Genomic DNA, 14,444 nt, shown 5'->3' with positions numbered 1-14,444 from the left:
GGAGCCATTTAAGTCAGTGATAGCTACATACTATACATTTCAGATACCAATATAAGAGAGCTAGTTTTATTATTTTTCTTTCTTTTTTTACATTTGTAATGGAAGAACAAAATTCATCATAAATAAAAAAGACCTTTGGTAAAATATGAAAAATGAAGTATTAGAGCATTAGATTTTAAGTCACTGGTAGGTATCATTAAAATTCTTATAATTTTTTTTTTTTTTTACAAATTTTCACACAACCTCTATCCCCATGCTTCCACTTTATGGAATAATAGAGTGATAACCATTAATAGGAAGCCAATATTTAAACAGAATTGATATGAAAAAGGCATTGTCTTTGTAATGGACTTTCTGGACATAAATGGAAATATTTTTTGCAACATTTTTCCGCTAAATATATTTTTATTTTCCTAAAATAGACATCATAAAGGTTTGCAAACCATTCCTGTACCCCTTCTTATTGTCTTACACAATGGTTTTCAATATTCTCTTCTGAAACCAAGTTTAACTGTAGGATTGATTTCATTTTTTAAAATTGATTACTACATTGTTTAAATCTAAGATATTCCATAATTATGATCAACACGTCAGACAAACAGCAGATTCTAAACATTTTTCAGTGATAAAACCCAGTCTAATTTTATAGAATGCCCTGTAAGACCCAAAGTCAAGGAAACACATTTTAAAATGATAAAAAAAAACAAAAAAAAAAACACCTATCCTGTTTCAGACATTTTAAATAATTTAAGGTGAACCCATGCTCTTTCTGTAAGGTTGCAGTAGACTCCTTAGAGCTTTTTTTTTTGTCCTGCCCTCTGTCAAACAGTTTCTGGGTTACTAAAGAAATTCAGTCCTTTAGGCTTTTGACATTATGTCTACTTATGTCTACTTATAAACCTAAAATTAAATTTCTCTGATGTCAATATTATTATTTTATTGGGAAACTATAGAAATTACAGAAGCGTGGAGCTCTTACCCAAATAAAACAAAATGAGACCTTATTGCGTTATAAAGTGATAGTTTTATTGTAAAAACGTGAAACTTATTACGTTATAACATAATAATAATAATAATAATAATAATAAACATTTGATATAAAAGCGCCTTTCAAAACACCCAAGGACACTGTACAAAAGAACATTAAATTAGTTTTTAAAAAACTAATTACAAAACAAAACGTAATACATTTTGTGGTTAAAACATGGACTATAAACCATATTTGTCGTTAAATGGGGAAACTGTGCGTGCTACGTCAAGAGAAATGCCTAATTAACCAAATGGGATTAACCCTTTAAGCCCGAGGGTTTTTGGAGGTGTGGTTTACCTGAACAGACCTACCCAAATTAAATCAACAATAACTCTGTAATTTTCAGGTCAATATGCATAAGCGTGGTCTCAATGGATAGGTAAGACCCTGTGGAATATAAATCCAGTGTCAGAAACATTGTGAATGTTAATATGCCTGTGCAAATTGTCATGAAACATTGGTAAAAAAAAATATATCCTCGGCAATTTGTTTTTTGTATTTTTGTACACCGATGAAAACATCATGACAGAAGTCATTCTGTGCATAAAGATACCACTGCATGGATTCAGCAACTCCCTGACTACAACTGTACAAGGTTTCATGAGAAAAGAACAAAGCTCATAGCTTTCATGCAGGTTTTAGTGTGGATAGTACCAGGCGGACTTTCTCTTTGGCCACTTGGATACGCAAACTGTGCCAAATTGTGCTGTGTCTGTATTTCCTCCAGAACTTCTAACACGGTGTATTTGGTTCTTTGTAATTTCTTGGACATGTTCATGGCTTTTATCCTTCGTTCTAAATGGATAAAAAGTTATAATAAAGCAAAGAAATGAACGCTGTTCGATATTCGCTCTTTCCGGTGCGCCCACGTGCGTAACTGCAGCAAAATGGCAATAATGCTCCTTTGTTTACGCGCAAGTATTTATACCTGACAGATAAAGTGTCGTTCAAGTGTAAGATATCGTCGGAAAGCTTGTAAGATGTAGAATTCGACCAAACTTTATTTACACTGCCAAGACCCACAACAAGACAACAAAATGGCTGTGAATGGGAGCATATGACATGTTAGCGCATGACGCAGTTTCACCATTATGGATTACTACGCTGTGAGTTTTGGTCGAAGAACAATGTAAACAGACTGAAAATGACCACAAAAGGGTAAGGAAATAAAATATGTCGCTGTTTGTGAGAACAGCTTTGGGATTTGGTGCTGTATTTGGTGATAAACATGCTATCTGTAGATGACATGCTTGAGAAGGGTTCAATTTCCAACCACACAAAAGACCAATGCTGTGAGATGCATGCCAAAGCTGCCAAGGACAATACAGCTGCAGTGTTTCCTGTTTTTTTTAAGAACATGGTTACTCTGACAAGAAAGTGTATTTCTCAGTTTACACTGGACAATTGGAAAGCTGGTGTGTTTTTGGCAGGGTCAGAGTTACTTTTGACCTTGCCAGTTGTATGTGGATGTGCCGCTGCAAAGCAACCAAAAAGAGAATGTGTGTCCATATATACCTCTCAATGAGCTGGATCTTTCAAGAGAGACCAGAGTTGTTGAAGAATGACTGTGATGCTGTCATGCCGTCAGACGCTGAAGATGAGGGAGTGATGCTGAACTCATGGAATGTGAACCACTCCAGAGAAAAACACATATCGCCTCCATGCAAATTAAAGCCATGGTGGAATATATGCTCAGGGCTAAAAGAATACCGCCTCAACTTCCAGAGGACAGGCCTTTAAAACCACCAGACATCCTCTTAAAACTTTCTCCTGAAGAGACATCATGTCCATACTGCCCTGGCCCGACACCACCTAGATTGTCCTGCAGAAGAACTGGTGAAAAAAAAGGTGAACTATATATGGGATTCTAGCAATTCACAAAGGTCTGTCGGTGTTTTGTCTTTCTCATAGCGCTTCAACAAATAGTATATTTCTTGGCATTTTTAGCACATCTTTATAGTATAAAATGTAATAAAACTGTGTTCATGGTATAATTTATGAAATTGCAAATGTATTTTTTGTGCAAAGTCATTAAAGAGGCATCTACATTCTTTTCTCCTCAGATGTCCATGTTTACAAGAAAACCTGCCCAGTCTGTGACACACCAGTAATGTTTCAAGATTACACAACAGGTTTCCACAACTACAACAACAGAGTGATTTTGACTTTGCAGCTTTGCTTATTCCTGACTAATTTACTAAAGGTGATTACACTGGGTTTTAAAATCATCAATATTCTTTCTATATTCATTCATATAAATAATCTTTTGTTTGTTTTACCATAATTTTCTCACTGTCCAACAGAGTCACACTGCCATAGGAAGATTCCTAAAAGCCATGGAGCTTCAGCTGAACACAACTATCCACCATAACACTATAAGAAAGGCTTTTTTCCACCATTCTGCTCTCACAGCATATGACTACAACTTTTCATGCGTCAGATGTGGCCACAACCCAGCTATTCTCATTTCAGATGCCAACTGGAAGGTTTAATTTGACTTGCCTGGTAAGTACGTACAAATTTTCTTTCACTGAAGAAAGAAAACACATAGGAAAAAGATTTGACAGTAGTTTTATTTTACTAGTTGAATGTGGCATAAAATTAGCAAACCCTACATCACATGCATGCACACAAACTGAATATGTAAATGTGCATTGCATAAATGTAAGTATTTGCATTGATGTAGTTTATGGAATTAGGCCAAGCTTTTTTTTTAATTCAATGTTAATGCTTTTAAAACACTAAAAATTCTATTTCGCTGTTAGTAAGTCTTTTGAAGAGGCCAGTGTCAGAAGATGTGGCGGAGGTTGACCTCACAGTCAACATCAGACAGAAATGGGACCGGCTGGAAAGGGAGATCTTGGCAAGTGGAATCTATGAAGGTTTGTTTGAAAGTATAATTCTTTAACAAAGGCTCTTTTTTTAAGTAAAGCAATCTAACAACATTAATAATCATAAAACATTTATGAGCCAATATATTGTATCTTTCTTTTTATATAAATAAAGACTTGAACGCACAAAACCCATTTTCGGAGAAACTGGACCATTCTAATTTTACCCGTGGATTGGAGCACACAGCCGGATTGGTGATATAGTTCCAAAAACTGAGCTACTTAAAGGCCTCACTCATAATGTTACTGTGGGTTCAAAATCCAAAGAAGACCAAGGCGTGAATGAAGATGAGCTCCTACGTCTAGTGGAATCCAAGAGGGTATTATTTTATCTGTATAAATCCCAGTTTCTCAAGCAAGCAGATTTGTGCTCATACAGATTCTCTTTTTACATGCTCTAGAATTACTTTGTTTTCTCTACTTTTTGCAGCCCTCCAAAGCTGATTTGGTGAAAGCCTGCTCAGATCTTGGAGTTTCCTCGGCTGGAACAGAGGCTGACTTGATCAACCGTCTGCAGGAAATGCTTCTGTACAAGGATGTCTATCCTAAGATGTTTGTTAAGCTGCAGAAAACTGGAGGTATGCATAGAGTTTCAGCATTAGCATATAGATTAGTTTGAGATAGTTTTTGTTCTTATAAAACTATCAACTACAAAGAAAATGTAGGGATAAAGAATGAATCCAATTTAACTTATTGTAGAAAATTTTAGTTCAACAAGTATTTGCCTTTTTTTTAAGCCCCAAAAAATTATGTTATTGAACTGCATTCTAAAAAATATTCATGTTCCTTAAATCCCTATTGTGTCTGTGTAGGTGGCGTGCTGCACATGGGCTGCACTCATGCCGTCACCTACTATCACTCCCCTCTGCTATGGCAAGAGAGTACCCGGGATCATGCAGATGGGCTCCTAAGTTTTGCCCATCCCCCAAACATTTATGTTTCAGACATTGCTGGTTGTGTGGCAAAGCACACCAACAATAGGACAAGGCAGATGTTTTTCCAGCCTAACGATGGAAAATCTGTGAACCCTCTCCTGAGAACATTGTTGCTGTGCTACAGAAAACACTGAGAGTTGAGCTGCCTTGGGTCAAAACCCTGCAGTTCCGAAGGCACGCCCCAGACACAACCTGTCCTCACTACTCACTCTATGACAGATTCCATCAAAAGAATCAAAAAAGGCCTGAGGAGCTTCTTAGAGGCCTTGACATTGCACCAGACCTGGCTTTTGTTATTTCCTCTGAGGCTGAGCAGAAGAATAGGGAACTGTCTTATGACAGATACTTCCTTTGCCAGCGTAAGGAATCACGTTTTTTATTTTGTTTACGTTTAGTGTTTCATTTACAAAATGAGCAGATAAACCAAACATTTATTAAACAGATAAAAAACAAACAGATGTCACTACACACATTGGTGCAGATGGGCGACTGCTCCTCCAAACAGCAGGTAATTCTAGGCAAATTTTTGTTTCAGAGATCTTTTGTAAGTGTGACTGTGCTTGTGAGAAATTAATTCCTAGATTATTGACCATGTGTATCTATTTTGTGATTGTACCATTCAGAAACAGTGCTACATGTACTCAACCCTGAAATAAAGTTCAAGGAGGAAGAGGCACCAAAACCACAAGGAGTGGGTTTCTCAATGAGCCTCTTCCACATTCAGGACCTAAAGGTCATTTTTTTGCCTTACAGATTAGCAACAACAAACTTTGCTGCTAATAATTTAAAACACATGTGAGTGGGTCAAGAATGAACTGTAACTGTACACTTCAGACATATTTTCATATGGACAAAATGTGTTGTGTCACAACACCCCTAAAATACATGCTTCCCCATATGTTTGATCATGTTGTTTACAACTTTATCTTTGATTTGTCTCACATTTCTTACATATAACTTCCACTTTTACAAAAATGTAAGACCTTTCTGTTGTCGCCATCCTTTTTTAACGCTGCTAATTAACAGTGTCTAATCGACTAGACAAAACTGGTTGAAGTCTACCAAGGACCTGAGACAGATTACGCACTCGTGAAATTGGACAATGCTTTTGTCTACATGAGGGATCTGGAAAGTCGTTGCCTCAGGCCTCTTCTGGAAGATATCTTTGAGGGCACATATCCTTGGCTCACAGATGATGTATGTAACTGTTTCTTGTTTGACCCTGAGTGGATGATAAAGCAAAAGACATTTACAGTAGTAGCGGTTTAAAAGTTCCCCTGTTTCCATGATGGGTCCTTGACTGGTCCTTGACTGGTCCTTGACTGATCCTTGGCCGATCCTTCACAGGTCTGTGGGGGTAATGTAATCCCCCGCAATGACGTCGTCAGCGAGGCTCTGCCCCTAAGCAGCCCAAGTAAAAAAACAGCTGCAATCCCTCTTTTGTCCACGGGGAGGAGCAGTGATTTGATATTGCTGCTCTCTAAACAGTTTATAATGAGCTGTGTCGCTCATTTGTTGCATTTTTGCCAACATTTAAAAAATGATTTGATTTGAAAATGGCGTCAAATAAATGTATCAAAAAAGCCGACATGTGTAGCTAATGGTGTTATGAGGCAAAGCACAACCTCCTCAAGTTGGCTAAGAGGTGAATGTCACTAGCAGCGAGCTTTCTAAACATCCCGAGGAGCGCTGCCAGCGGTCATTTGACTGCAACGTAAGTTATTCACAGTGGGGGTTGATACAGCTGCTGCATAACTGAATATTGACAAAATCATAACGTAATATCGGCAGGTAAAAATAACATAATACTGATAATGTGTAAAGCAGGGATCACAAAAGTCCGGACCCAGCCCAACCTATATTCTGAATTAGGCCTCAAAGTGCTATTATCCTAAGTAGTTTTTTTTTCATAAATCTTCCATAGATAAGTAAATAAATGGTTTATACTGTGAAATGAAGTGTCCCTGGATTTTATTCATAGCGATCTAGTGATAAAACGTGATAAAACGTCATACAGCTGTGTCTCAGCGGTGGGACAGCCGCCTGCCTGCTGTCTGAAGCAGGCACATGCGCAAAGGCTGGTAGGAATGACAGGAACCAGCAGCCTATCAGCACACAGGGTTTGTGATCTTACAGCCAATCAGAAGCAGAGTAGGGCGGGCATTTATTACAACTCCATAGCCTTGTGATATACGACAGTTTGGCTGAGAAAGAGTCTCCCTGAGCGGCTCTGTGGAAGTTTAGACGTGTTAAACTGCTCGTAAATATTGATGTGTTTACTTTTCCAAACAAGTAAGCAGGTAAAACTATAGACAACAACTATCTAATAAAAGTCCTAAAATACCAGGTTCAGCCGTTTAGTTTTTAATACACTATAAGCATGATAGCGTGACTGGCGGTCATCAAAAGACCGCTGGCGGCGCTTCCAGTGTTTAACACTAGAAAACCCAGAGATTTCTTATCCCTCTACCATGCCCAGAGTACAACCAAAAGGCTGCCCGGTTTGAAATTAACAATTCAATGGCCAACAATTAGCACCTTTACATTTGTAAACACAGCCATTACCTGCCGTTAGCTGTTCAAGCATACTCCTTGGGGGGAGGAGTGTGCTTGAAAAGAGCCTTGTGGACTGTGCTGTATAGTTTCACTCACCACAAACGGTATATGTGCTTTTGACCATTTCTCACATTTTCATGTACCCTTTATTGAGCATTGGTCATGTGAGTTTTCATCGTCATCACACTATTGTACGCCCAGCTTGCTTTCAAGTGAGAGATTATCACGTTTCTGTTTCCACAAAGGCCAAAAGGAAAGCATAATCAAGTATTTCAAATGAGAGATAATTACATTCCTTTTGACCTGGGAACAGAAAAGCAAAATCAATTTAATGTTCCTCACTTCCTAATATGGTGCAACAAGGTTCACAGTCCTCAATGTTTTTAGTAAAAAAAAAAAAAAAATTAAAAAACACCTTACTAACAGGGTGGAATGGAACATAACAGAGTGGAACAGAATATAACAGGGTGGAAAATATTTGTTCCCAATTCCAAATTCTGATGATTTTCCTCATTGTCCTGCATTTTGCCATCTGAAATGACAAGCAACAGACTTATCTCAGGACTGTCAAAGGTTTTGAGGTTTATTATTGATAATGAAGGGGGTCACAGTGGTAAATAATGGTTCTGCTGATGTTTATTTGTTATCATGAAACAATAACAAAACGAAAAATTGAAATGAATAAAATAGCCTGAGTGAGAAGCTGTAGGCCGAATCCGTTGTCAGATGGAGAAAAAACGCTTCCATGGCCAGATGATCAGCAATGAATAAAGATATTTCTACAGTGATCCAGATTTTTTGTTTGTTGTTTTTTTGTTTTACATTTTAGATTTTGTAAGAGATGGGTGTGGAGGCCATAATGGGAGATGTAGTTTTAACAACAGCAGTTTTATCCGTGACTTTAATCGATAATTATTATCATTATCCAGTGTATAAAAATGTTGGTGTAAAAACGCCAAAGATAGATAAGCATGATGCTGAACTTCGGTGGTCTTAGCTCCTGGTTTGGTGTGTCTTGTTCTGTTTATTATCATTCTGAAAGGTATGCAGCCCACAACTTGAACATAGGCTAAATTCCTCAACATTCGCACTTGCTCCATAAAATTACCATCTCCAAGGCTCCTCCACCACCACTTTGACTATGGATTGATAAGTAAATGAGCCGCAGTTTTGTAATTGTTTCATTGTCAAAACAGTTCTGTTAGTGTTGTCACACAAAATTCAGTAGACTAGTTGGTTCCTATGCAGTGAATTTACATGTTATTACAAAAATACACAATAATAAAATAGGCAAGTGGTAAGATTAGAATAATGTTATAAGTTCTGCGCAAAGACTCCTTTTTCATTTTCCAAATCAAAACTGACATAAACAATCTTGAAAAAAAATGTGCACGTAGGCTATGAGGAAAGAATGAATGCAATGAAGTAGGGACTGGTTGAATAAACACGGTTTAACTGGACGCCTAAGCGAGCGCGTTGCAGGATGGTTCCAGATTTTATTGTCAAATGGTTCCAGGTCAACCAAGTCCGAACTGCTTAGAGCAGAGTCCTGCATGGTTCCGTTTTGCTACGCATACCTGCTCTAACCCGTTAGAATGACTCCCGAACCCGACTCGTCACCAATGTATTTATTCCATTTAAATCCGAACCAGACTGATGTTTAACCCGCGACCCGAGCCATTAACGCATCATTGCCATGCTGCACCGCTTCTTTTCCATTATTATAGCCTATTGTTGTTTTTATCATTGTGTTAATCTAAAACACATAGATAGCCTATGAATGTTTATTTTAAGCTTGCTCAACATTTTTTAAAACAGCTTTATATTCCTCTGACTGAACCATTTCAGAGTGAAGACTAAACCAGACCAGTGTGTTTTATTTTGCCACTGAGAGGGTATTTATAATAGGCTACTCGGAGATTGCTGTGCTTTAACAAAATGTAATCCACCTTTCCTGGCATCAGCTGTGTTCTCCGTTCCTGGACTACAAATCCGGCGGTAGAAAACTCTGCTGCGCAAATTTCCAGCGTAAAAGATGAGCCGCACTGCTGTCTGTCTGATTTGATCTCCTTGCAGCTGACAGCGGCGTCATAGTTTATGAAAAAGGTTTATTACACTCCAGCAGTATTTTTCATCACCTGAAATTGTTCATTTTTAAATGGAGATTTACAATGAATAAATTGTGATCCAGTATTTGAAAGGTTTTATTAACCTACTAGCATTCATTTCTGAATAAAACAATTGCCAGCGCACAAGCATGTTACAATTTCACATTCCACGTCAAACGATGATTATGTATTAAGTTTTATGCATTTTTATGAATTGTGACTGGCCATCAGAAGGTGCTTTGAGTGGCGCCTCTGCCGGTCAGTGTAAATTCAGATAAAATCTGACAGACTACAGGCGATGAGAAGTCTGTGAGAGAAGCGCCATCTTCTGGGTCTACCCTATATTACAAGGAATGGGTGGAGTTTGATTAAAACATCGACACTCCCAGGAGAAGGAGGGGGCCTCTCTGGCGGCTGGAAGTCGGAAGGCAGCTGGCTGGAACTGGAATGGAACTGGGCTGGAAGCCGGCAGGTATTCGGCTGGCTTTCAGCTTGGATGGGAACTTTTAAACCGCTACTACTGTATAATTGCCAAACACATCCCTCTGTTCCAGGTGGTGAATGCCAGAATTGTCCAGTTGGCCAGGAAAATGGACAATGTAAGACAAATTTGAATAAAATTTACTTCATTAAATAATATGTAGAGACAATTCACCTACATCAAAATGACATGTTATGAATCTACAGACGTTTGCTTTGCAAACATTTCATTTCATTGCCTGGTAGAGAAATTGGATAAATGCAGAATCCATCAACACACATTTAAAATGCATCCAGGTGAGTTTGTCTGAGCAAAGTCCAAACATCTCTCTGTGCTGCTAGTTATATAATATATTTTGTAAACAATAAATACAAACTTTGTGTTTTGAAAGTTTTATTTAAATGGTACCGTGGTAAACTTATTTGTGTAAAACTGTTTGTGGAAAAACAACTGTAATTAGTAACTAAAATAATTTCTTTGCTATATATAAGCAAATCTAATAAAGCTTTTTGTTTTTTTAACAAGGAAATAAACCAGAATTCTTCTGTCCTATTTCCTCGTGTGGTTGGACACTCGACTCCAGAGACAGGGAATCATTTCATTCTTTGGGTGAGTACTTGTTTTTACTAAAATGTTATGAGTTTTCTTTTAGTATTTGGCAGCCGGTGAATGATTATAACTTTCTATTATGTAGTTATTATTTAAATTTCAGGGACAATAGAAGGGTGCTCCAGAAAGCATAGTCATATCTCCAGTACATAAACAAGTATGAACAATAAAAACCTCTTTTGCAGGTTTTGAATGGCCTCACAAAAGAAATCATGGTGTACGATTCCACGAGGCACCACATGGTCATTTCTCCACAGGACATGGATATACTCAGGTATTGCTTGATAATCTTAATAATATTGGCACCTCTAAATGGCAAATGGGAAGGACCACAGATTGCAAACAGATAGATGCTAATGGTATATCATCATTTCATAATTTGCAATTGTTTCTATTTCAAGTCAAGCATTTGAGAAAATATGGAAACTCAAAGAATGGACGGTGACCTTCCCAAACCAGTGGAGGCAGGAGGACAGTGTTAACTGTGGCGTGTTTGTCTGCACAGTAAGTTTTGCTTATTTCATAGACATGTTATTGCAAATTAATTTGGAATGACATAGACGGTCCTCCAATAAAAAAATAAATAAAAACATTGTTGTTGCCAGGCAGCAGACCTATACATCAGGGGACTGCAAATGAAGACTGAAGCCCTGAACCAGATTCAGCTGGGCCAGCTCAGAGTGTATCATGCAACCTCCCTGATGGCTGATGTGGTTCCAAAGGTTAAACAAATAAAAAATGTGACTTACTTTAATTCAATTACTCATTGACCTATTAAAAGTAACTACGTTTCGCTTACAAGTAGGATTCACCTGAATTTAGGGCGGGCCAGTTAATAGAAATATGTTGTGGGTTATATAACTGTGACAAAGTATTTTTCCATTTTCAAACAGGGACAAAAAGTGCGTGAAAATTGCATGGCGGAGGTCATTCATGGCTGCGTTTTCTATGACTCCAGCGGAAAGGGACAGAAAAAGTAACCTATACATTAGCAGCTCTGCCTTTTTTAAAGTTTTAGATGTGTTGTTACTTGTCATTTCATGTTGGGGTAACATAATAATATAGGATAGAAAGGAAGAAAATTACCATACATTTATAATTTGTCTTGCAAAAACCATTTTGAATGTATAAGTTTCAACACTCTTATAAATGTATGCAAGCTGTCAGTTTATTTTCTATTGTGATGTTTACCACTACAGTTAGAATATACAGAACAAATAGAAGAAGTATTGTTTGAGAAATTGCTCAGTGCAGTATTATTAAAGGGGAGTATACGATCTTGGTGAGGCTGGATTTCCTCAGCTTGAAAACAACATGCTCATGATTAGTTCAAAGTTTATTCTAATTGCAAATAAAGGAAGAATACTTTGATAGCATGAATAATACTTTGTTTGTAGGAATGCATTTGTAACTTGAACATCAGCCTTGTGAGTGTCCAGACACGACAACAAAGGCGATCCCAGTGTGTCATTCACGTTTGTCTATATTTCAAGAGGTTGTATCCACACACAGACAAAGAAAACTGGATAAAGTGTGAGTCATGTAATGGCTGGCTTCATGTTGAATGTGCCACGTGTGACCTATCAGCACCTGCTGACACTTTTACATGTGGCTGTGACCTGGATGAGCCTTACATATGTTCAAGGTGGGAACAAATCTATAATTTGCATGCAAATATTTTGTCAATTTGAAGGTCGACCTGTAACTCTATCTTCAGATATTAGGGGGGCGGCATGGCTCAGTGGGTATAGTGGTTGTCCTGTAACCCAAGGGTTCACCGGCTCGATCTCGGCCCGGAGAGTCCATGTCGAGGTGTCCCTGAGCCAGACACCGAACCCTCAATTGCTCCTGATGGGTTGTAGTTGAGCACCTTGCATGGCAGCTTCCACCATCAGTGCGTGAATGTTTGTGTGAATAGGTGAATGTGACGTACTTTATGTGTGTATATATATATATATATATATATATATGTATATATATGTAAGTACAGACCTTTTACCATTGGGCTTATATTCTGTTTTTTTTTTTACATATATCACTTTGCAGTACTCTGAACTGCCTGCACAAAGATGGAGTCCAAGGCCTGATCTCAGAGGAGCGAATCAAGGTCTGTAACATTTATGCATTTAGTTTTTACAGTTAACACACCCTGCAGGTCATTCACAGAGACTCTGAATGATGGTAGGAAAAAATGATGCATGGTTATTGGTCTGATGAACCCATTTATTATCATCTTATTATCTTTACTCTTTTACATATAGTGAAAACAGAAACAAGTCAAATGGCCCTGGTCAAGTTTACATATCCTTGCTTCTAGTACAGCGTATTTCCCCTTTAACAGTAATAACAGTTTGAATGATGGCAGTTAAAGATCAGACACTATATTCTCATTCACAAAAAGCTTCTCCCCCTAGAAAGAAGAAATATCTTCATATATCTACCAAAACTGAAATATTGGAGATCTTCTTTGTATATTGCTGAATAATATTGAGGTCAAGAGATTTAAGAAGCACCCTAGAGCCCTCACTTTATTTTGCAGCAGCCTATGACAGGGCAGGTCAGTTTGGACATTTGGTAAATTAGGTTGCAGTTTCAAACATCTTTTTCTTAATGTACAGACTCTGAAAGACCTGTTGGACAGTGGGAAGAGAAAGTCTCAGAGAATGTTTTTGTGGGAGAATCCTGGGCAGAACCTCACACTAAAGCAAATTCTGAATGGCAGGCCATCAGCTTTTAGAAAAAAACATGTAAGTATGAAATTATAATGTAGGTGGTAATTTTTCCAGACCAGTGTGAAGACTGTAACTGCTGCAGTGTGTACCAAAGAGCTTTTGTCTTTATCTTGTAGATGGAAGAGCTAATTGACAGAATCAAAACCACGTTAAAGTTGGACTACAATGATCTGAGGATTGTGGATTACATCATTGATGTCATGGTTCCAGAGGTAGGCCTTATTTTAGTAAGGTTTAGTAGGTTTTTTTTTAGTACAAATGTATTTAATCTTTCTCTAATCACAACATATATTGGTACCATTTTTATGTTTGCATCTTTAAGTATTTATCAAGGTACCTCAATCTTTAAAATCTTTTTCTCAAAAATAAACAGGTCACAATCGACATCCTCATGACATTTGAGGGGATAACCAGGTACCAGGCAGAAAAAATCCTCGGAACAGCGCTGGATGCATAAATATATTAAAGAACGTTTTGTGTAAAAAACTGTTATGGTGTATGTGTCTGCTTTTTAGGGCAAATGCTCGGTGTAGAGTCAGATCAGTGTATGTTAGGGCTGTGAGTAATGAGTACCCCCAGGAAATGGTTGGAAACCTTTAAAATTCACTACATTTTATAATGCAGGTAGGAGTCAGGGTGGTGGTGACATGTAGGGAGGACATAAACTCTTAAACCAAACTAGTAAACTCTATTTACAAGATAAGTAGCAGCATGACAATAATAATAGCTCCAGGAGGAAATGCTGAAGTGTTGTGCAGTTGTAGGAATTAATAGAATGATGTTTAAGTTATTCTTTAAATAAATATTATTCACAAAAATGTCAGGTGACTAATAAACAGCATTGTAAACAGACCACCATAGTGGTGATCCATGGCAGGGAGCATTGATTTAGTTTAGGTCCATTTATAACATACAGTGAGTAATGTGCCTGCACACCTTCATTTCATCACCCACAAATGGCAGAAAGAACACGTAGTTTATCCATTAAAAACAACAGGTGACTAAACTGCTATGACTAAAACAAAATAACATCATAATAAATAATAGGCCTAAATTAAAGCCAATTAGTTCCATAAGTATATTAAAGAATGCAAATGGTACC

The 14,444-nt window shown here is 37.7% G+C and overlaps 1 long non-coding RNA gene across 1 annotated transcript; it reads left to right on the top strand.

Moving 5' to 3' along the window:
* Nucleotides 1-3,214: 3,214 nt before the first annotated feature.
* Nucleotides 3,215-3,895, top strand: LOC121656604. Its single transcript, XR_006013426.1, has 3 exons — nt 3,215-3,233; nt 3,334-3,535; nt 3,796-3,895. It is a non-coding gene; the product is annotated as an uncharacterized LOC121656604 (long non-coding RNA).
* The last annotated feature ends 10,549 nt before the right edge of the window (nt 3,896-14,444 follow it).

Source organism: Melanotaenia boesemani, chromosome 17 (assembly GCF_017639745.1).
Source record: "Melanotaenia boesemani isolate fMelBoe1 chromosome 17, fMelBoe1.pri, whole genome shotgun sequence".
Taxonomy (NCBI): Eukaryota; Metazoa; Chordata; class Actinopteri; order Atheriniformes; family Melanotaeniidae; genus Melanotaenia; species Melanotaenia boesemani.
The sequence above is the reverse complement of the archived record's forward strand: the minus strand, read 5'-3'. Positions and strand labels throughout refer to the sequence as shown.